The 22,160-nt window shown below is 43.2% G+C and overlaps 1 long non-coding RNA gene across 1 annotated transcript; it reads left to right on the top strand.

Moving 5' to 3' along the window:
* Positions 1–9,321: 9,321 nt before the first annotated feature.
* LOC129620477 (uncharacterized) lies at positions 9,322–16,477 on the top strand. Its single transcript, XR_008698548.1, has 3 exons — positions 9,322–9,836; positions 15,842–15,936; positions 16,344–16,477. It is a non-coding gene; the product is annotated as an uncharacterized LOC129620477 (long non-coding RNA).
* The last annotated feature ends 5,683 nt before the right edge of the window (positions 16,478–22,160 follow it).

The following is a 22,160-nucleotide window of genomic DNA, read 5'->3' on the forward strand; positions in this document are numbered from 1 at the left end:
ACTTGACTTCACATTCCAGGATGTCTGGCTCTAGGTCAGTGATCACACCATCGTGATTATCTGGGTCATGAAGATCTTTTTTGTACAGTTCTTCTGTGTATTCTTGCCACCTCTTCTTAATATCTTCTGCTTCTGTGAGGTCCATACCATTTCTGCCCTTTATCGAGCCCATTTTTGCATGAAATCTTCCCTTGGTATCTCTAATTTTCTTGAAGAGATCTCTAGTCTTTCCCATTCTGTTGTTTTCCTCTATTTCTTTACACCACAGTCATATCTGACCTCAGTTCAGTTCAGTCGCTCAGTCGTGTCCAACTCTTTGCGACCCCATGGACAGCAGCAGGCCAGGCTTCCTTGTCCAACACCAGCTCCCGGAGCTTGCTCAAAGCCATGTCCATTGAGTCGGTGATGCCATCAAACCATCTCATCTTCTGTCATCTCCTTCTTCTCCTGCCTTCAATCTTTCCCAGCATCAGGATCTTTTCCAATGAGTTGGCTCTTCGCTTCAGGTGTCCAAAGTATTGGAGCTTCAACCTCAGCATCAGTCCTTCCAGTGAATATTCAGAACTGATTTATTTTAGGACTGACTGGTTTGATCTCCTTGCAGTCCAAGGGGCTCTCAAGAGCAAAGGGGCTCTCTTTTGAAGACCACAGTTCAAGAGCATCAATTCTTAGTCACTCAGCTTTCTTTTTGGTCCAACTCTCACATCCATACATGACTACAGGAAAAACCATAGGTTTGACTCTATGGACTTTTGTCAGCCAAGTAATGTCTCTGCTTTTTAATATTCTGTCTAGGTTGGTCATGGCTTTTCTTCCAAGGAGTAAGTGTCTCTTAATTTCATGTCTGCATTCACCATTTGCAGTGATTTTGGATCCCTAGAAAATAAAGTCTGTCACTGTTTCCCTTGTTTCCCCATATATTTGCCATGAAGTGATGGGACCGGATGCCATGATCTTAGTTTTTGAATGCTTAGTTTAAAGTCAGCTTTTTCACTGTCCTCATCCTGACCTGGTCCTGACCTAGTCCTCCTGCTGATAGTCTGTGGGGTACACACAGGAGACTGGGACAGGACTCTAAGAGGAGAGCCCTAAACACAAACATGCTTTGGGAAACGTTCCATTATTACATCCATTATTTTCTGTGTGGTATGATATCTCTAGCTTTGCAAATAATGCCAGTTAACAATTTTTAGGAAGAATGGTCAGAGGGTTTCTTCTTTCCATATGTCTCCATGATTCCCATGGGTCAGGAAAGGCGCCCTCTGCATGGAAAGCACTCCCTCCTCTCCCTAGACCTTCACCTGAATTCACTCTATTCATCCCCAAGACACAGCCCACATGCTGCTGGAATGTTGGAATGTTGCATAATGTTGGAAACATTATCTCAGTCAGGTCTCAAATAATGTGTGGCTGAGTGACCAGTAAACTACCCCTGTGCTGTGTGCTCTGCTCAGCTGCTCAGTCGCGTCTGACTCTTGTGGCCCTAAAGACTATAGCCTGCCAGGCTCCTCTGTCCATGGGATTTCCAGGCAAGAATACTAGAGTGGCTTGCCATGCCCTCCTCCAGGGGATCTTCCCAACTTGGGGATTGAGCCAGAGTCTCCTGCATCTCCCGCATTGCAGGTGGACTCTTTACACATCTGAGCCACCAGATCATTTAAGGCAGATCTCATCTAATGTGTGGTTGAATGAGCAGGTTATTACGCCTATCCATCATAAAATGACATATTTATAAAATTAAAAAATAAATTGCTGTTACTTCTTTTTACTGATAAAGGTAGAGTTAACCTTCCAACTAGAAAACTGGGCAAAATATATGAAACAAGTTGTGGATCTTGGACATCAGGTGTCACAGAGATAAGGAAAACAGGTGAGATGAGCCAGGACATCGCCCAGCTCTCTTCATGGAGTCAGCTTCTAGGCACCAGTGCATAAGGGATTTAACAAAAATGGCCCAACTGTCTCACTATGAGATGGAATCATATTTGGGGGATCCTGAGGAACCTAGAATTTTGTGGACCAGTATATCAGAGAGGAGGGATGTGGGCAAAAGAGAAAGAGGGACAGAGATGAGGACAAAGAGGTTGGGGAGGAGTCACTGTGAATCTTGGACTGAGTATTGATCTGTAACTAAAGAGAGAAGACTCAATGAGTTTGGTAAACCTCCCTGAAGGGGCCTCCTCTGGGGCCCTGGACCCTACTTGGATGACAAGCCACCTTACACCTCTAGCCTCATGAGAGACAGGTGACCTTACTTAGGTAACCTGGTTCTTGAAACTAAGTAATTCAACTAAGTATCTTTTTTTAGAATGTCAAGTTTAGATGGTTAATATATTAGCCAGGCACTCTTCATTCCTGAGGCATGTGTGTGGTATTGATCTGTCTTCTGTTTGTTTGTTTGTTTTCTTAGGGATTCAGGGATCTCAGTGGAAAGAACTGTTGGCTCGTGTCTGTCAGTCTGTTTGTCTAGTTTCTTGTGCAATTATTTGCGCCAGTGAAGCGAACCCAGCAGAAGATTTAATGGGGTCATTTCATAGCTTGTTCTTTTCTCTAGGATAGGGTTTATTTTATGCAAAGTCTGACTATATTATGGTAAGAATTGCTGCCATTGTTCTTTGCTGACAGAAACCACTTTAAGGCATGGGAACGTGTGGCTGCAGACAGCTGTGAGGTTGCCTTACACGGGCCCTCAGGGCAGCGTTGTCAATCCAGTAACAATGGCTGTGACTAAGTCAGTTGAACTCAAGAACAATCTTCTTCAAATGTGCCTTTTTCACCTACTGAGATTTTCTCACCAGTTAAAATGAATTTTGTTAGTTCTTACCAAAAGTGGGATCATTTTTAATGCACATCTGTTTCCTGAGCTGTTCTTTTTGCTTGTTTTGTTTTTTGTCTGTGCCAGGTCTTAGTTTAGGTTTGTGGGATCTAGTTCCCTGACCAGGGATCGAACCTCGGCCTCCTGCAATGTGAGTGCAGAGTCCTACTCACTGAACCAACCCTCCCCCTAAAATCAGAATCTTGAGTTGAAGTTATCAAGCTGGCAGGACTCTCTGGCTCAGCAGATCACCTAGATTCTCTTAAACTCTTGTGCATTTTCAGGAATCCCTAGCTTCCAGCATTCATTCTGGAAATTTACAGGGTTGTCTGCAATGTGGAAAACAAAATCAGATACAATTCCTATCTCAAATTCCTTTCAGTTGATTGAGAAGCAGGTAAGCAAAAAAAAAAAAAAAATCCTATGCCCTGTCTGTACTCCCACTAGCCTGGACCCCAATACGTGAAATGAGGAATCAGACTGGAAGTAGAGAGCTGATACAGTTACCACCATGGGAATAAAACCTGCTAGAATACTTTTTTTTTCCCACTGTTAAGATTTATTTTTGTTCTTTCATCTCCCTCTCCATTTCTGTGGCCTCTTTATTAAGCTGTTGAGCCCCCAGTGCTCAGGTGGCCAGCACCCAGTGTGCAGGACTCTAGGATGTCATGGAGGAAGGCAGTGCTTACCTTCAGGTGGGTGTCCAGATTCACCCTAAGTGATGATGGGGACTACATCTGCCAAGACCATAAAACTACTATAACTATTAAACTGTGCATCTAAGTAGTTGTGTCTATAAATTGGGTTTCCCCAGTAGCTCAGCAGTAAAGAATCTGCCTGCCAATTGAGGAGATGAGGGTTCAATCCCTGGGTCAGGAAGATACCCTGGAGGAGATCAGGAAGATACCCTGGAAGAGAAAACAGCAACTCACTCCAGTATTCTGCCTGGAAAATTCCATCGACAGAGGAGCCTGGCAGGCTACAGTCCACAGGATTGCGAAGAGTCGGACGCCACTTAGCAACTGAGCACCAGACACAACATACACATGCCTATAAATTATGAAATGACAATGATTCCGTATCCTGGCCACATCTCACAGACTGCCCAGCAGTAAGCATACATCTCTTCCCACCTGCTGTGCCCACCACTGTCCTTCCAGAAAGTCTGCTCCCAGAAGGTGCAGGCAGGAGTTCAGCCTGAAAAGATGAGGGGACACTCTGTGCAACAGGCACAATTGTAGCAGAGACACAGAGAGTGACCAAAGTGGCTCCACATTCCTGCTCATGAGCAGAGGAGTGTGGAGATGTTCCTGCTTGGTGAGTGGGTGGTAATTTCTCCTAGTCTCTTGAGCAGGTGAAAAGCCCACGCCACTGCCAAGATAGCTTATTGTAAGAGTACATTAATACTTCTCCCACATGTCTGAAATATGACTGACTGATGAATTAATTTTCCCTGACTTTGCTGTTGTTCAGTCCCTAAATCATGTCTGACTCTTTACGACCCCAGGAACTGCAGCACGTCCGGCTTCCCTGTCCTTCACTATCTCCCGGAGTTTGCTCAAACTCATGTCCATTGAGTCAGTGATGCCATCCAGTCATCTTATCCTCTGTCACCTTCTTCCCCTCTTGCCCTCAATCTTTCCCATCATCAATGTCTTCTCCAGTGAATCGGTTCTTCGCAATCAGGTGGCCAAAGAATTGGAGCTTCACTTTCAGTATTCTAGCAGGTTTTATTCCACTGGTGGTAACTGCATCAGAATTCCAGATTCAAGATTGCCGCTTAGGCTTTTTTATGGTCCAACTCTCACATCCATACATGATTACTGGGTAAACCATTCCTTTGACTACAGGGACCTTTGTCGGTAAAGTAATGTCTCTGCTTGTTAATACACTGTCTAGGTTTGTCACGTCTTTTCTTCCAAGGATCAAGCATCTTTTAATTTCATGGCTGCAATCACCATCTGCAGTGAATTTGGAGCCCAAGAAAATAAAATCTGTCATTGTTTCCACTTTTTCCCCATCTATTTGCCATAAAGTGATGGGACTGGATGCCATAATCTGTTTTTTGAATGTTGAGTTTTAATTCAGCTTTTTCATTCTCGTCTTCCACCCTCATCAAGAGGCTCTTTAGTTTCTCTTCGCTTTCTGCCATTAGAGTGGTACCATCTGCATATCTGAGATTGTTAATATTTCTCCTGGCAAACTTGATTCCAGCTTGTGAATCATCCAGCCCAGCATTTCACATGGTGTACTCTGCATATAAGTTCAATAAGCAGGGTGACAATATATAGCCTTGAAGTACTCTTTTTCCAAATTTGAACCAGTCCATTGTTCCATGTGCAGTACTAACTCTTGCTTCTTGTCCTGCATACAGGTTTCTTGGGTATTCCCATCTCTTTAAGACTTTTCCACAGTTGACTGTGATCCACACAGTCAAAGGCTTTAGCATAGTCAATGAAACAGAAGTAGATTTTTTTTAATTACCTTGCTTTTTTCTGTGATCCAGCCGGTGTTGGTAATTTGATCTCTGGTTCCTTTGCCTTTTCTAAACTCGGCTTGTACATCTGAAGTTCTTGGTTCATGTACTGCTGAAGCCTAGCTTGAAGGATTTTGAGCATAATCTTGCTTGCATGTGAAATGAGTGCAATTGTATGGTAATTTGATCATTCTTTGGCATTCATTTCCCTGAGATGAGGTTATTAGCAAAGAGAATATCCTGTACCCATTGAATACAAACAATCCACACAACACCTGCGATATTTACAGAGTGGGCTGCTCTGATCCACAGGGCCCTTGACAGAAGGAATATCTTGTCCAAAACTCTCCTCCTGGAACTTACTTAGGCAGCAGCATTTCTGGAGCAACCAGAAGGGATGGAAAAGTCAAAGAAAGAGAGAATAAAGCTCCAGTCTCTGAAGATGGAGTGTCTGTAGGTGAAACTCAGCAGGATACACAATCATGGCCTGAATTTTAAAAACCAGACTACCTTCCAGGTCACACAGTCATCCATCAACAATGTGCCCTGGAATTTTCCTTAACACACTGTGAAATATTTCAGCATATATAATCTGAATTGTCATTGAAGAGTTAATGTCACTTTAAGGGATTCTATCTGGGGGGATGTCGATGGGCTGAAAACAGGCATTTCTGGACAAAAGCTCTTGGGTTACTTTTTGCACTGTACCGCTCCAGTTTCCTCTCTGCAGGGCAACCCAAGAATTCCTAGGTCCTTGGCTCTGAGGAGCAGACCTGGAAGTGCTTTGACAATACCTCTAGCATAGCACACTGGAGAGAGAAACAACAACCCATTCCAGGGCTGCCCACAGCCAGAGCCCCATCTGCACTCTGGGTTTGTGCTCAGCTCCCCCGCAGCCCTCTCTCACTGTGTCACTCAGAGCACAGTAGTACACAGCCGAGTCTGATGCTTGCACTGCCTGTTTCTGCAGGTGGAAGGAACTGTCAGTCCTAACAAGAGTGGCCTGAAAACCTTCATGCACTGGACTCTGGTCTTTCATCCAGCCCTTCAGGAGGAGTTGAGGAGCTTTGTTGAGATGCTGGACGTACCAGAAAACATAGGGATCTGAATACGTGGTCTGGTAAGTGCAGTTCAGGATCAGGAGAGCCCCCTCTGAGACAGTCACTGGGCCCTCTTTCTGGTTCACTGAGTCACCATTGGTCCCTCCTGGAAGACAATCACTTTGTTATGATAGAAATGTACAGGAGGAAAGTTTTCAGCCAGAGAAGAAAAATAAAACTTACCTATAATCATAGGAAAATGAAAAATCATTAACATTTAGGATAAAATGTTACTTACTGAATATTAAGATGACCAGAAGAACTGAGTGAGTGGCAGAATGCATGTTCGCAAAAGAAAACGATCCTTGTTCCCTGGAATACACAAATCTAATAAATTTAGTCTCCATCTGAATGTTACAGAAGCTGCTCACTTAGAAACTGAGAGCCCCTTTCTGTACTGCAGCAATATTCTTTCTTGTGGCTACAAAGCAGGCAAGTGAAACCAGCTCCTGAATACAATGAGGAATCGCATCTGAAGGAAGCCCCGCCCTCTGGTGGTGATCGTGAAAACTGCACCACAGAGAGGTCTGACCTATTCCTCCTGACAATAGCTTGTGGGATACATACAGGAGAATGGGACAGGACCCTAAGAAGGGAGTCTTAAACATAAGCATGCTTAGGGAAACATTCTATTATTACTTCCATAATTTTTTGCATGGTGTAGGTATCTCTAGCTTCACAAGAAACCCCAGTTACAATTTCCAGATGGAATAGTCAGAGGTTTCTTCCTTGCATATGCCTCCAGGATTCCCATGTGACAGAGAAGGATCCCTCTGTACGGAAAGTGTTTCCTTCTCTCCTCAAGTCATTTCTTTGAAGTAGTTATATTCATGTTGACTCTGTCAACATGCTGTGGTGAAAATTTTATCTAAGGCAGGTGTCAATGTGCAGTTAAGTGATAAGGTTATTATCCTGATTTATCATGGAATGACATATTTGTAAAACACAATAAAAATAAAATATGTGACTTGTTTTTCACTGATAACAGTAGAGTTGATCTTCCAATTGGAAAACTATTTTTGGACCTTGAACATCAGGTAACACAGAGATAAGGAAAACAGATGAGATGAGCACTAACATTGCCCAGCTTACCTCATGGAGGCAGCTTCTAGGCACCAGTGCATGAGGGATTTACCAAAAACAGTGCAGCTATGTCATTGTGGGATTGAGACAGAATAGGAAAACAGAGATCCTGAAATACCTAAAAATTGTGGACTTCTGTACAGGAGAGGAGGAATGTTGACAGAAAAAGAGAGAGAGAGAGAGAGAAGACATAAAAAGAGAGAGAGAGAGAGAAGCACAAGGCAGGGGTTGGGGGGGTGCCCGGAGCCACCATCGGAGATCCCACCCATGACAAGGTCATATGGAAGAGCCATGACAAGCAAGGTCCCTTGATCATGGCTCAAGGGACCCCCTGAATCTGCTCGTGCATCTACCCCAAAACCAGAATCTGTCTGTCTTACTATTTCGTGCCTTTCACCAACTCTTCTGACATTAACAGGGGGCTATTCCTGACCACCTTTCTCTGGAAAAAGTCAACTTAGGGCTTTAGTTTATAAATCTCCTGGGCATGAAAGGAATATTTCTATTTTAACCCCTCTGTTGGCATTCTAACTTGCCTAACAGGTTTATCCATACTCTTGCAATTAACACACATGATTGTTCACAACTCCCCAACCTTGAAAGGCACGGGAAGCCAAAACATTCTAAAAGTCTTAATGAGCATAGAGTCCTTTAAGGGATGAAAAATTATTAGAATAGATAGTACTGGTAAAGGGCTTCATTATTGGGCCAATGCTTGTTGCCAAGTGCCCATATCGCTTATCCATTGTGCACCTGGGCATGCATTAGTTAACGTAGTTGGAATGTAAGAAAAACAAGTAGCAGCCTTGGAATTAACCACATCAGACCTTTGAGCTAATTGGTTCTTTCTTTGTTGTGACCCATTGCACCTTTGCTCCGTGAGAATGTAACTCTGTTTAGTACTTTCTGAGGCTGGGAGAAGGCAATGGCACTCCACTCCAGTACTCTTGCCTGGAAAATCCCATGGACGGAGGAGCCTGGAAGGCTGCAGTCCATGCGGTTGCTGAGGGTCGGACACGACTGAGCAACTTCACTTTTCACTTTTCACTTTCATGCATTGGAGATGGAAATGGCAACCCACTCCAGTGTTCTTGCCTGAAGAATCCCAGGGACGGCAGAGCCTGGTGGGCTGCCGTCTATGGGGTCGCACAGAGTCGGACATGACTGAAGCGACTTAGCAGCAGCAGCAGCAGAGGCTGGGAGAAATAAAGAAGAAACACTTTAAGGGAAAACGAGTTTTATGGTTGAGCAGCCTTTATCAAAAAAGGGTCATAAAATGTCCACAGGCCTTCAAGGCCAGAAGATAATGTACACAACATTGTTTATGGGAAAGGTATGCAGAAAAAATCCTGGTTTTGATAAAGACAAAACAGATGCAATGTTTGGGCTGATTCTGTATGACTTTGCATCTTTCATTTCCCTCTGTGTACAAGTCAAGGTATAAAAGTTCCTTTTGAAAATAAAGTTAAAGTTATGGGCCTCGCTCACCGAAGCTTGGTCTCCCCATGTCGTTCTTTTTTTCCTTTTCCCTCCTTTTCTCTCTCTGTTCTTCTTTCAGGATGACTCCTTGGAACACAGGAGCTTTATTGGCTTTCTGTGTTAATCAAGGAAGATCAAGCCCTGCTCTCCCTTTGCTATCCTTATCGCCAAAGCCGTCATCCTGAGGTTGCCCCTGGATCCTGCTGGGGCTGGACCCCGGCAGGGGGGCAGAGTGTGGGGGAGTTGGACCATCCTTGGATGACAGCAACCTTACACCTTTAGCCTCCTGAGGGACAGGTGAGCTTAATTAGGGACCTTGGTTCTTGAAACACAATCACTATCATTTCACTTCTTGTCACATAGTTGTTTTAACTCAACTAAGTATTTTTTAGAATGTCAAGTTTAGATGCACGTGTACATGGTACTCATCCGTCTTCTGTTTGTTTGTTTTATTAAGGATTCAGGAATCTCTGTGGAAAGAACTGTTTGTACAATGTCTGTCAGCCCATTGGTCTGGTTTCCTGTGGAATTATTTGTGCCAGTGAAGTGAACCCAGAAGAAGATTTAATGTGGTCATTTCATAGCTTGTTTTCTCTAGGGTTGGATTTTCTTATGCAAAGTAAGACTGTATTATGGTAAGAAGTGAAAACATTGTTCTTTGCTGACATACACCATTCTAAGGCATGGCAACGCTGCGGCTGCAGGCAGCTGGGAGGTGGCCTGACACGGGCTCTCAGGGCAGTGCTGTCAACCCAGGAACAATGCTGTGACTTCTAGTTGAATTAAGTCCGCTTTGTTTATTTTTGTTTTCATTTCCAATACTCTAGGAGGCGGGTCAAAGAGGATCGTGCTGTGATGTATGTCAAAGAGATATGTATGTGATGTATGTATGTTTTCCTCTAAGACTTTTATGGATTCTGGCCTTCATTTAAGTCGTTAATCCATTTTGAGTTTATTTTGTGTTCGGCGTTGGGAAGGGTTCTAGTATCATCCTTTTACCTGTAGCTTTCCAATTGTCTTCCAATTAAAAATAAATGTTTCTAAATGGCAATGACCACGTCAGTTGAACACAAGAGCAATCTTCTTCAAATGATGCCTGTTAATGGACATAGAATTTCTCAACAGTCAAAATGACCTGTTTCTCTAAAATTAGCGTGTTTTTTTTAATGCACAGCTGTTTGCTGGGCTGTTCTGTTTGTTTTTGTTTTTGGCTGTGCCGGGTCTTAATTTCGGCTTGTGAGATCTAGTTCCCTGATCAAGGATCAAACTCAGGCCCCCGCCATTGGAAGCACAGAGTCCTATCCCCTGGACCAAAGTTCCCCCTAAAATTAGGGTCTTGAGTCAAGTTCTCATGCTGGCAGGACTCTCTGACTCAGCAGATCACCGAGGTTCTCTTAAACTGTTGTGCATGTTCAGGAATCCCTAGGCTCCAGCATTCATTCTGGAAACTTACAGAGTTGTCTACAACATGGAAACCTAAACCAGACATGATTCCTATCTCAAACTGCTTTCAGTTGACTGAGGAGCAGGTTAAAAAAAAAAAAAAAAATTCCTCTGCCCTGTATGTAGTCCCGATAGCCTGGACCCAGAGATGTGGAATGAGGGATCAGACCAGAAGTAGAGAGCTGACACAGTTACTACCAGGGGAATAAAACCTGCTTGGATACTTTGCTTTCACTGTTCAGATTTAGTTTTGTTTTTTCATTTCCCTCTCCCTTCCTATGCCCTGTCTATCAAGATGTTGAAGCCCCAGTGCTTAGGTGTCCAACACCCAGTGTGCAGGACTCTAGGTTGTTTGGAGGAAATCTGTGTTTACCTCCAGGTGGCTGTTCAGACATCCCCCCTGTTAAATAAGGATGGGGACTACATCCTCCAGGAATATTAAAACCATTATAACTATTAAATTCTGCATTTTTATAGTTGTGCCTATAAATTTTTAAATGACAATGATTCAGTGTTTATGCCACATCTCCTAGATTGCCCAGAAATAAAACATATATCTCTTTTCTCCTTCTGTGTCTCCCCACTGTCCTTACAGAAAGTCTGGTCCTGAATTTGCAGACAAGAGTTCAGCCTGCAGAGATGCAGAGGGTAAACTCTGTGCAATGGGCCCAATTGTAGCAGAGATGCAGAGCACTGACCCAAGTGGCTCCACATTCCTGCTCACGAGCAGAGGAGTGGGGAGATGTTCCTGCTTTGGGAGGGGGTGATACTTTCTCCTAGTTTCTTGGAGCACGTGAAAAACTCAGTCCACTCCAATGGCAGTCTGCCTTCAAACTGGGTACAGGATGAGAATATCCGCTTTGCCAGTGATCACATCATCTCAGGGAAAATTAATTCATCAATCAGTCAAGTTTCAGATATATTGAAAAAGTGTTTATATACTCTTAAAACAATAACAGGAAAAAATATCTCCTTAACTTACACAGAGATTTTGTATCTCACAAGTTATGCAATAGCAGTATTTTTTTTTTAGGTGAAAAATGCCATTTCTTCATTATCTTTTATCTTGACATGTGGAACTTTGCTGAATGTTTAACTGTGTGAAAGCTGAAACCAAATCAGTTTGAAGGCTGCAGTGAATATTGATCATGTCTTAGAGCATTTTCCCATTGATCTGTCAACAAATATGATAAAATACACCTTCAGTTATATAGTCAGGGGAACTAAGGTGGCCCTGCCTGGCCCTGAGAAGGGCACTTTTATGTTGAGCATAAGTCACCTGCTCTTCTCTGTCAGGACCGGGGACTTGTCTGGAGGGGCTGCTGAGAATGGGAACACTGACCGCAGGGCTACCAACCCCTGTAGGCAGCATTCCTAACAGCGCAAAATGGCCCTGGCTTTTCACTGAGCTTTGGTTCCTTTCTTGAAAAATAAGGAGAAACTTTGTGTTCTTATAAAAAGAAATGACATGAATGAAAATCTGATGTAGGTACTGAAACAAACTCTGCCTTTTATATTAATAATGGTCATCATTGTGATCCCTGCTGTATCAAGATGCCATAATATGTACCTGTGCTTAAAATTTTATTTCTATAAAACACACAGGCAGGTGTGTTTATATATAATTTAATTTTATAATGATTTTAAACAGATAGAGATATATAGATGATTTTGATTCTTAAGTCCATGAAGTAGGTTCTATTATTGCCATTTTACATATGAAGAAACTGATGCCAAAAGAGGCTAAGGAACACCTCAAAAGTCATGCTGTGATGCAGATGACAGGGTTTGAATCCAGCTAATTTCAATTCTTCATTTTATTAAGGATGATATCAAATGTCCTTTCTGCCTACGTTCCTGTACTGGATACCACTACAGCCCCCTGGAACAAGAGCTCCATCAAAGCAGACATCACATCTGTCTTGCCAACTAATGTTTCCCCAATGCTTACCAGAAAACTAAGAATTAATGAATAAACTATACTGAAATTTCTCACGCTGGGATCCATGCTGTGATGATAAAAATCACAGGGAAAAAAACAGGTCTATTTCCATGAGATGTTAATTCAGATTTGTTTGCTTTGTGGATCAGCTTCTATATTAGGACTAATAATTTAAAATTTTATTTTGGGGCTATTCATGTTGTGAATCGTAAATCTGCATAGATTTTAAACATAAAATGAGTCTATATCAAAGGCATTATGCAATCAAACACGACTTTTGACCTCTACCCCAGAGGATGTTGTGTTCTTAGATATTTTTATAGAGAAGCTAGAAATCCAGTTTTCAATGTGATGTCTGGTTTTTAAATAATAACCATAACTACCAGCTTCATATACACAGTCCAAGGTTGTGGCCTCCTTCTCCACCACAGAAATTGCAGACTGGGTTTGAGTTACCTTCTGGGTCATGCTGGATCCTGCAGGAAAGAGCCTTTACTTACAACCATGATGGTATGGGGGATGAAGTGGCTTGGGACCTAATGCCCCGATTCCATTGCCCATTACCCCTCCCTTTCAAGATGCATCAAGTAACAGTGGTCTGCCCCTCCCCACAGCCTTGGCACTGAGAGAGGGGCATGAGTCCTGTGTGTGGCCACCCTCACCAAGACAGACAAGGCTCCGCCTGCCCTCGGCGCGCTGGCGACCAGCATATGGGCAGCTCCTCCTTACAGTGACGCGGCCTCTGCTCCATTTCAGATCCAGATCTGAATTCTGCACCCTGTGCTCGAGAGGTCCAGGCAGAGCTCCTGGGCTGTGTGATGCTTCTGCCCCACGCAGGAAACTGAGTCAGCAGCTGGAGGGCAGTTTGTCTGTGTCGTGTCACACGCTTCCTTCACAGGAGGGAAATGCTAGACTTCTGCACATCAGTTTGTCAAATCAGAACACTATCAGACTAGAAATAAGCAGTGGTAAAACTGAATCACGTTCAGTTCATTCTCCTTTGGATCAGAGAATCAAAAGTAACAATGGGGTTTCGACTCTAACAGAAAGGCAGAATTTTTCGCTCCAATCTCTGTTCCTGCCTCCTATGGAATCTGGTAAAAGTTACCTGTGAAATTGTCTATGAACGATTTCATATCTTGCCTCTGCGTCACAAAATCTGTCAAGTGTATGACACTGTTAGATAGCAGCAAGGGGAGAAATACATGTGTATGTGATCACGATTTACATGTGTGTATGTGTGTAAACAAAAGTAAATTCAGAAAATTTTAGCCAGTGCCTAAATACAAGAACTCCTGTTAAAACTCAATACATATATTTCTAAATCACCCTCAACTTTTCCAACCACACCCATTAATTGTGGTAGAAATTGGGATAGGGAAAAACCCTAAAAATACACAAATCCAGAGCCAAAGCATTATCAAAAGCAATAGAAATCTTGTTAGAAATGCCAGCAGAGTTCAATCTCCATTGACGTCTGTTCCCTGCATCATAGTCTTAAAACTCTTTGCCATCTTAAATATTGGGAGTTGTGTCTCACTGCTCTAGACATAGGTCCATGAGAACATGTAAGACCAAGGTCATCAACATTTTAAATGTTATTGTTCTTCAAAAGGGTTTCCCTGGTGGCTCAGCTGGTAAAGAATCCACCTGCAATGTAGAAGACCTGGGTTTGATCCCTGGGTTGAGAAGGTCCCCTGGAGAAGGGAATGACTACCCACTCCAGTATTCTGACCTGGAGAATTCTTGATAGATCAATCTGCTTAATGTTAGAGAGGAAGATGGACCAGCATTCTTTTTACCCTCCCTCTCAGCTTTATCAGGTAGCTTTCACTTGAAAGCCCTAGAAATTCGTGAAGCCACTAAAGCAAACACTAGATTTTAGGCTTTTGTATTGAGAGAAAATTGCCTTTGAAAGTTTCTGTTTTGGCACAAATTACTAATGTGATTAGAAAAATCAATGAAACTTCCTCATCATGCCTGTATTTGTTGCTGTTTAGTCACTACCTTGAGCCCGACTCTTTGCAACCCCGTGAACTGTAACCCACCAGGCTCCTCTGTCCATGGGATTTCCAAGACAAGAATACTGGGGTGGGTTGCTATATCCTTCTCCAGGGGATCTGCTCGACCCAGGGATTGAACTCATCCTGAAGAAGATCTTCTGCATTGGTGGTGGATTCTTTACCACTGAGCCCCGGGGGAAGCCCAGACCCATATTTACTAATTGTCTAAAAAAAGGATTGGCTTTAATAAGATATACAGTGTAGCAGAACAGAAAATGCTGTCTTACAGTCCCAGTGAGGAGACATAATTGCCACACGAAGGGGTTTTTTTCTTATTTGAAAAATATAGTCCTCATTGCCATGGCAAAGACCTGTAATGTATATCCTCTTTAATATGGCTACTGAAGCTCAGCTATAAGCCCTGAATAAGCAGGTTATTCAATCACAGAGAATCTGAGCAACGTTATGTTCAAAGACATAAAAGATGATGACTGCAATTTTTTGGCTTCAGTGTTCAGGAACATATACAGACTCCTGTGATTGCCCATTGAGTAAGGCACAGTTTTCTTTACTGCATTAACTTATTTTTCATCAAATGAAAATTTCAAAAAGTGTAAAATTCTAAGAAGGCAATGGTATTTAACAAAAAAGAAACAGATTTCATGGTGGTTCTATCCATTAGCTTTTATGAATATTAGTCATGCATCAGAATGATTGACATCCTACCCAAGCTCTGCTCCTCACTGGTTATGTAACCTTGATTAAGTTACTAAACATCTCTACACCTCAATTTTGTCATATGTAAATTGGAAGTTTCCTAGTATCTACCTGAGAGGTGGAGAGGGATTTAAAAGCTTAGCCCATTGCCCATAAACCTGTCAATGTCACATACTGGGGACAAACAGAGCTCAGTGAGTGAATAAAATGATTTGTGAAAGAAACATTATTTTAAGACACATGTGGTGTCTTAAAGCAATACAATCCTAAAGCAGGAGACTCAGTCATGTATACTATATTCTCAGCACTTATTCATGTGACTGGCATATATGAGTAGGTGCTCAAAAAGTTGTCCCGAATGAATGCAGGGATAGCTTGGAATGATTATATCTCATGTAAGCAGTAAATCATAATTTTAAAGAGCATTTTCTCTTGTACTTACTCATTTTACATCCATAAGGAAATGTTGATACCAAATAAAGCAAAATGAAATGAAACAAATATGAAAACACAAAAAGTCAAACCTCTAACTAAAAGTAGATCCATTTAGAGCAATAGAGCTCCTGCACATGAATGCTCATACCAGCATTATTTATAAGAGCTAAAAAGTGGAAATAACCAAATGTTTCCAAAACAATCATTCTTCAAGTGAAGAATGGATACGGAGAGTTAAGTGACCATAAGGAGTAGTGAAGAACTGATATAGAGACACACCATGGAGAGATTCCGCTAGTTGAAAGAAGACGGTACAAACAGTCATATGCGATCTGATTCTATCTCTAGGAAACGCCCAGAACCGTCAAATCCATAGAGACAGAGAACAGAGGAGTGGATGCCAGTGTCTGGGAGTAACGGGAAACGGGAGTGACTGCTAATGGGTACAAAGTTTCTTCCTGGGGTGGTGTTCTGGAATCAGATAGTACTGATGACTGCACAACTCTGTGAACATGCTAAAAACCACTCAATTGTACAGTTAAAAGCGTGAAGGTGATGATATGTGAATTATCTTTATAAAGCTGTTATTTAAAAAGTGATAGAGCTGAAAATACTCGTATTAATTACAGATCAAGTGCTGGGACAGAAAGAGTCCTGGGGGTTCTAACCTACCAATATCAGGACAAAATAAGATGGTTATAATGCTTTGATCTTAAAGAGAAGGGTAAAATTTATGAAGCAAATTCAGCATGTATTTCAGGATCCCTTAATTTCAGGGCCCCTTATTTCAGGGCCCAGTGTCCTGGGCCCAAGAAACTTGATTCGGCAATTTCATTTTCTTTTTCTTAAGGAGAGCCTCTGAAATCACAGAAGGCTCCGGCTCTGCAAAACCTTCATCTGTACCTGTCAGTCCCACAGAATCATTCGAGAGGGATAAAGGACAGTGAGGTTCAGAGACCTCCAGAATGCCAGGACGAATTTCTCTCGGTGAGTTTCATTCATTGCAAGTTACAGTGAGAGCCACACATTTCTCTGTTTTCTGCTCCTCTGCTGTGGGAACATTGTGAATATGTCAAGAATTTAGAATCCCGGTCAACAAAAGTCCCTCTTTTCACTAACGGACTGAGTGTTTGCTTGGTCACTGAATTTGACACATTTCAAAAGGATCAGAGGCCTCAATACAGTGATAAAGATAATATGTCAGGTTACATGGTCATGTTTATGTCCAGAAATTCTCACTGCACAGATCCTCAAGACCAGAGTCGCGATCATGACCTAGCGTTCTGTAAAGAGCTGCCATGATGACAAGACGAGGGTGGAGCTGTGCCACCAACATAGAAGCAAGACACCTCATGCACAAAATGTTCACTGACTAGACTGCTCTGACCCACAGGGCCCTTGACAGAAGGAATATCTTCTCAGGAAACCATCTTCATGGGACTCGCAGCAGCAGCATTTCTTGAGCAACCATAAGAGTTGGAAAAGTCAAGGGAAGAGAGTGTAAAGGTCCCAGTCACTAAAGATGGAGTGTCTGAAGGTGAAACTCAGCAAGACACAAAATTCTGGTCTGAATTATAAAAATCAGACAGTAGCTTCAAGGTCATACATTCATCCATGATCGAAGTGCCCTGGGAGTTTTCATCAACAGGTTGTGACATATTTCAGCATGTATCAACTGTCATGTCACTGAACAGAGTTAATGTCTTTTGAACTGTGGTGTTGGAGAAGACTCTTGAGAGTCCCTTGGACTGCAAGGAGATCCAACCAGTCCATTCTGAAGGAGATCAGACCTGGGATTTCTTTGGAAGGAATGATGCTAAAGCTGAAACTCCAGTACTTTGGCCACCTCATGTGAAGAGTTGACTCATTGGAAAAAACTCTGATGCTGGAAGGGATTGGGGTCAGGAGGAGAAAGGGACGACAGAAGATGAGATGGCTGGATGGCATCACTGACTCGATGGACCTGAGTCTGAGTGAACTCCGGGAGTTGGTGATGGACAGGGAGGCCTGGCCTGCTGTGATTCGTGGGGTCGCAAAGAGTCGGACACGACTGAGCAACTGAACTGAACTGAACTGAATGTCACTTCCAGGAATTCTATGCCATCTGGAGAAATGTGACTGGGCTAAAAACAGGCATTTCTGGAGAAGGCCTTTTAGATTCCTCTCTTCACTGTCCCTCCCAGATTCCTCTCTGTAGACCAATCCAAGAATTGCAGCGTTCTTGGCACTGAGCTTCAGAGCTGGAAGTACTTTGACGATGCCTCTGGCATAAAACAGGGGCTTCCCACGTGGCTCAGTGGTAAAGAATCTGCCTGTCAAACAGGAGACACGGGTACCATTCCTGGGTCGGGATAATTCCCAGGAGAAAGAAATGGCAACCCACTCCAGTCATCTTGCCTGGGAAATCCCATGGACAGAGGAGCCCTACAGTCATAGAGTAGGAAAAGAGTCGGACATGACTTAGTACATAAACAACAACACAGCTAGCATAAAACACCTAAGACAGAAACAGCAACCCCCCTGCAGGGCTGCCCACAGCCAGAGCCCCATCTGCACTCGGGGTTTGTGCTTAGCTCCCCCTCAGCCCTCTCTCACTGTGTCACTCACAGCACAGTAGTACACAGCCGAGTCTGATGTTTGCACTGCCCGTTTCTGCAGGTGGAAGGAGCTGTCAGTCCTAACAAGAGTGGCCTGAAAACCTTCACTCTTTGGCTTCTGGTCTTTCATTGAGCCCTTCAGGAGGAGTTGAGGAGCTTTGTTGAGATGCTGGACGTACCAGAAAACATAGGGATCTGAATACGTGGTCTGGTAAGTGCAGTTCAGGATCAGGAGAGCCCCCTCTGAGACAGTCACTGGGCCCTCTTTCTGGTTCACTGAGTCACCATTGGTCCCTCCTGGAAGACAATCACTTTGTTATGATAGAAATGTACAGGAGGAGAGTTTTCAGCCAGAGAAGAAAAATAAAACTTACCTATAATCATAGGAAAATGAAAAATCATTAACATTTAGGATAAAATGTTACTTACTGAATATTAAGATGATCAGAAGAACTGAGTGAGTGGCAGAATGCATGTTCGCAAAAGAAAACGATCCTTGTTCCCTGGAATACACAAATCTAATAAATTTAGTCTCCATCTGAATGTTACAGAAGCTGCTCGCTCAGAAACTGAGAGCCCCTTTCTGTACTGCAGCAATACTCTTTCTTGTGGCTACAAAGCAGGCAAGTGAAACCAGCTCCTGAATACAATGGGGAACCGCATCTGAAGGAAGCCCCGCCCTCTGGTGGTGATCATGAAAATTGCACCACAGTGCGGTCTGACCTATTCCTTCTGATAATAGCTTGTGGGGTACATACAGGAGAATGGGACAGGACCCTAAGAAGAGAGTCCTAAACATAAGCGTGCTTAGGGAAATAGTCTATTATTACTTCCATAATTTTTTGCATGGTACAGGTATCTCTAGCTTCTCAAGAATCCCCAGTTACAATTTCTAGATGGAATAGTCAGAGGTTTCTTCCTTGCATGTGTCTCCGATTTCCATGGGTCAGAGAAGGATCCCTCTGTATGGAAAGTGCTTCCTCCTCAACCCAAGTCATTTCTCTGAAGTAGTTATATTCATGTTGACTCTGTCAACATGCCATGGAGAAAATTTTTGTAAGGCAGGTGTCAAATAATGTGCAGTTAAGTGATAAGGTTATTATCATGGAATGACATATTTGTAAAACATAACAAAAATAAAATATGTGACTTCTTTTTCACTGATAACAGTAGAGTTGATCTTCCAATTGGAAAACTATTTTTGGACCTTGAACATCAGGTAGCACAGAGATAAGGAAAACAGATGAGATGAGCACTAACATTGCCCAGCTTACTTCATGGAGGCAGTTTCCAGGCACCAGTGCATGAGGGGTTTACCAAAAATAGTGCAGCTGTCTCACTGTGGGACTAAGACAGAATAGGAGAACGGAGATCCTGAAATACCTAAAAATTGTGGACGTCTGTACCAGAGAGGAGGAATGTTGAAAAAAGAGAGAGAGAGAGAGAGATAAGCACAAGGCAGGGCTTGGAGGGGAGAGTGGGGTGGGGGGGGAATTGGACCATCCTTGGATGACAGCAACCTTACACCTTTAGCCTCATGAGGGACAGGTGACCTTACTTAGGTGACCTTACTTAACCTGGTTCTTGAGACGTCCTTTTACCTCTTGTCACATAGTTGTTTTAATTCAACTAAGTATTTTTTTAGAATGTCAGGTTTAGGTGGTTAGCATGTTAGCTGGGCACTCTTCATTCCTGAGGCATGTGTGGCATCGATCTGTCTTCTGTTTGTTTGTTTGTTTTCTTAGGGATTCAGAGATCTCAGTGGAAAGAACTGTTGGCTCAGTGTCTGTCAGCCTGTTTGTCTAGTTTCTTGTGCAATTATTTGTGCCAGTGAAGCGAACCCAGCAGATTTAATGGGGTCATTTCATAGCTTGTTCTTTTCTCCAGGATAGGGTTTATTATATGCAAAGTCTGACTATATTATGGTGAGAATTGCTGCCATTGTTCTTTGCTGACATAAACCATTTTAAGGCATGGGAACGTGTGGCTGCAGACAGCTGTGAGGTTGCCTTACACGGGCTCTCGGGGAAGCATTGTCAATCCAGTAACAATGGCTGTGACTAAGTCAGTTGAACTCAAGAATAGTCTTCTTCAAATGTGACTTTTTCACCTACTGAGATTTTCTCACCAGTTAAAATGAGCTTTGTTGCTTCTTACCAAAACTGGGATCATTTAAATGCACATCTGTTTGCTGAGCTGTTCTTTTTACTTGTTTTGTTTTTTGTCTGTGCCAGGTCTTAGTTTAGGCTTGTGGGATCTAGTTCCCTGACCAGGGATCGAACCTGGGCCCCTTCAATGTGAGTGCAGAGCCCCAGTTACTGAACCAATGCTCCCCCTAAAATTAGAATCTTGAGTTGAAGTTATCATGCTGGCAGAACTCTCTGGCTTAGCAGATCACCTAGGTTCTCTTAAACTCTTGTGCATTTTCAGGAATCCCTAGTCTCCAGCATTCATTCTGGAAATTTACAGGGTTGTCTACAATGTGGAAACAAAAGTCAGACACGATTCCTACCTTAAATTGCTTTCAGTTGATTGAGGAGCAGGTGAGCAAAAAAAAAAAAAAAAAAAAAACTATATATATATATCCTATGCCCTGTCTGTACTCCCACTAGCCTAGACCACAATATGTGAAATGAGGGATCAGACTGGAAGTAGAAAGCTGATGCAGTTACCACCCGGGGAATAAAACCTGCTGCTGCTGCTACTGCTAAGACGCTTCAGTCGTGTCCGACTCTGTTCGACCCCATAGATGGCAGCCCAACAGGCTCCCCCGTCCCTGGGATTCTCCAGGCAAGAACACTGGAGTGGGTTGCCATTTCCTTCTCCAATGCATGAAAGTGAAAAGTGAGAGTGAAGTCGCTCAGTCATGTCCAACTCTGTGTGACCCCATGGACTGCAGCCTACCAAGCTCCTCCGTCCATGGGATTTTCCAGGCAAGAGTACTGGAGTGGGGTGCCATTGCCTTCTCCATAAAACCTGCTAGAATACTTTATTTCCCCACCGTTAAGATTTATTTTTGTTCCTTCATCTCCCTCTCCATTTCTGTGGCCTCTTTATTAAGCTGTTGAGCCCCCATTGCTGAGGTGGCCAGCACCTAGTGTGCAGGACTCTAGGATGTCAGGGAGGAAGGCAGTGCTTACCTTCAGGTGGGTGTCCAGATTCACCATAAGTGATGATGGTGACTACATCTGCCAAGACCATAAAACTACTATAACTATTAAACTCTGCATTTAAGTAGTTGTGCCAATAAATTGGGCTTCCCAGGTGCTAAGTGATAAAGAATCTGCCTGCCAATTGAGGAGACAAGGGTTCAATCCCTGGGTCAGAAAGATCTCCTGGAGAAGGGAATAGCAACCCACTCCAGTATTCTTGCCTGGAAAACTCCATGGACTGAGGAGCCTGGTGGGCTACAGTCCACGGTGTTGCAAAGAGTCAGATACCACTGAGCAACTCACGCACGCCTACAAATTGTGAAATGACAATGATTCCGTATCCTGGTCACATCTCACAGACTGCCCAGCAGTAAAACAGACATCTCTTCCCACCTGCTGTGCCCACCACTGTCCTTCCAGAAAGTCTGCTCCTCGAAGCTGCAGACAGGAATTCAGCCTGCAGAGATGCAGAGGGGACTCTCTGTGCAATGGACATGATTGTATCAGGGATGCAGAGCAGTGACCCAAGTGGCTCCACATCCTGCTCATGAGCAGAGGAGTGTGGAGATGTTCCTGCTTTGGGAGGGGGTGATATTTTCTCCTAGTTTCTTGAGCAGGTGAAAAAGCTCACTCTGCTGCCAAGATAGTTTATTGTAAGAGTACATAAACACTTTTTCCCTGTGTCTGAAATGTGACTGATTGATGAATTAATTTTCCCTGTTTTTGTTGCTGTTCGGTCCCTAGGTCATGTCTGACTCTTTACGACCCCATGAACTGCTGCATGCCAGGAGCTTTATTCTCTCTTTCCTTGACTTTTCCATCCCTTCTGGTTGCTCCAGAAATGCTCTGCCTAAGTAAGTTCCAAGAGGAGAGCTTCCTGACAAGATATTCCTTCTGAAGGGCCCTGTGGATCGGAGC

Source organism: Bubalus kerabau, chromosome 10 (genome assembly GCF_029407905.1).
Source record: "Bubalus kerabau isolate K-KA32 ecotype Philippines breed swamp buffalo chromosome 10, PCC_UOA_SB_1v2, whole genome shotgun sequence".
NCBI classification, from domain to species: domain Eukaryota; kingdom Metazoa; phylum Chordata; class Mammalia; order Artiodactyla; family Bovidae; genus Bubalus; species Bubalus kerabau.